This window comes from Haliaeetus leucocephalus, unplaced genomic scaffold (assembly GCF_000737465.1).
Source record: "Haliaeetus leucocephalus isolate CR32 unplaced genomic scaffold, Haliaeetus_leucocephalus-4.0 Scaffold840, whole genome shotgun sequence".
In the NCBI taxonomy this organism is placed as follows: Eukaryota; Metazoa; Chordata; class Aves; order Accipitriformes; family Accipitridae; genus Haliaeetus; species Haliaeetus leucocephalus.
The window spans coordinates 263,668-265,855 of NW_010973276.1; positions in this window are offsets into that span (position 1 = coordinate 263,668).

Genomic DNA, 2,188 nt, shown 5'->3' on the forward strand with positions numbered 1-2,188 from the left:
GGCTGCTGTGTATGCATGAGAATCTACACAAATAGTCATGTTCCATTTCCTCCAGCTGTCTGACTCAAGGAGAATATCAGAAAAACTCATGAACTAAGTTACTAAAAATTTTTAGGCTGGCTTCATCACCACCTACACTCTTTGTTTCTTCTGTTCCAGTTTCTAGGTTAGGTATGGAAATAATGCTTAGTTTTCACAGATAAGAAAGGAATACTAAGTCTGCTGAGCTTTTGCCTGAAACATAGTATTACCTGACATAAAATGCTGCCCACAGACTTCTGAGGACACTTAGAATATTCACTTCTGATATAAAACTACCAATGAAACTTGAGGTGCCCTGGACTTCAGATAAAGCTAAATACTAAATACTGGGCTGGCGGACTCAACAGTGTTGTGATCTGTAAAGCAGTTGATAGGCTTTCAAAGTGAAAGTTATCATCTGCATGTAGTTTCTAACTGGTCTCTTCTTGAAAAGTGTGTACTATGTTTATTTCCCTTAGGATGGACTGAGTAAAAGGAAACATGATAACGAGTGATGTAAGGAAGATGTGTAAGTTCCTGCCAGAGGAGAACTAGGAATTGAACTGAGAGAAACAATTTTTAATTTGCTTGCCTGTTAAGTGAAAATTTTGGACTGTGTGCCTCTTACTAAAGGATAGTAATTTCATTATTGACTAAAAGGGAGCAATTTAGTAACTTTGTTCTAAAAAATGCATCTTCTGGTTAAAGGCATTTATTGTAAATTGATTTGGAAAGAATACAGCTTAAAGTGTTGTGAAATAAATGAATGTCAAGTGGGAATTAAGACATTGCTGAGTTAGATTCTCCCATATATGCCTATTGCAGAGATCTTGTGTGTTTTGAGATATTTGATATTAACCATTCTTAATGATAAAATGGCGATTCTTGTACATTCCTATTTTTCTTAATGAACCCGATAGAGGAACCTCCATGGGCATCTGGATGAAAAAAAGTACCACTGGTTCAAATCCACTCCAGATACACAGGGGCGATAAAACAGAAGAAATGCATGTCTATCCTCTTATGACATTCCCTTTCTGGTGCACATGTGTGATCGATTGGCACATCCTCAAAGAGTGCTGGTTCTTACTGTAGCTCATCTGAAGTAAAAGGGAATACTCAGCTGCCATTTGCTAGACAAAAGAATCATAAAGGTCTCTGTGTGTTTGGGCTAGGTTTGTGATGTGGTGCACTGCAAAAGCTAATACCTTTGGGATTTGGTTACCAGTGACTTTAAAAAGACCTGCCTCGTTACAGAGAAGATAATTCACTAGCTACTACTTACACTACAAATTAACTGTAATTGGTCTTTAGATAGAAATAGAAAACTTTTATCATTGAATCCTTCATCTTTTTAACATCCCACTATCATTAGATTACATTTTTTAACTGCTTTGGTTGGATCCTTTCCCTGGGCTCTGACTGTGCCCTGCTTTCTAATGAGATCTTAATTTTGAGCTCACTCACTTGAAGTCAACCTTTGAGCTGATGGCCCACGTGTTCATCATTTTATTGCAGAAAGCTTTCTGAAGTTTCAGACCCTTAATGTTTTTTCCATGAGAGAGTAAGTTTGGGAGGTGTTACTAAATTCCTCTAAGGTAAAGTGGCATCCAGTTTTCACTTAGACAAGAAATTGTTATTTCTTTACTATGTACTCTTCACAGCACAAGAGCCTTCAGCATAATATGCTTGACTGTTCATTTCAACAGGCATGGGTCTCCAGCATTTAGAAGGCTTCAGTTTGGATGCTGGTTGTACAAATGCGATGAGGAGGCAAAGGATGAGCCCAGCTGTGCCTGTTAAGAGCGGTGCCATCAGTGACCAGTGTCACTGCCCGAAATCTGCAGAGGTGCGACGTGGAACCCCACTGACCCCTGAGCAGCTGTTGCTGAGGCCGCCGCCGCCTTTGGGAGACGGTCTTCCACCTTCATGGCAGTACAACGATTTTGGAGCTGTGCTCCCCTCGAAGATGGGGCTCGGAAGTGCTCGTGGGGGCCGCGTCAGCTGAAGAGGCAGGCAGCTTGCTTTTTTTGTGTGGCCCTGGTGGAGGCCGGGCTCGCCCCCGGCCCCGCCAGGCCCCCCGAGCGCCCGGACCTCAGGCAGAGAGAGGCGCAGGCTGCCTCGGCGGGAGCGGGGCACAGCAGAACGACCCGCCTCGGGCGGGAGG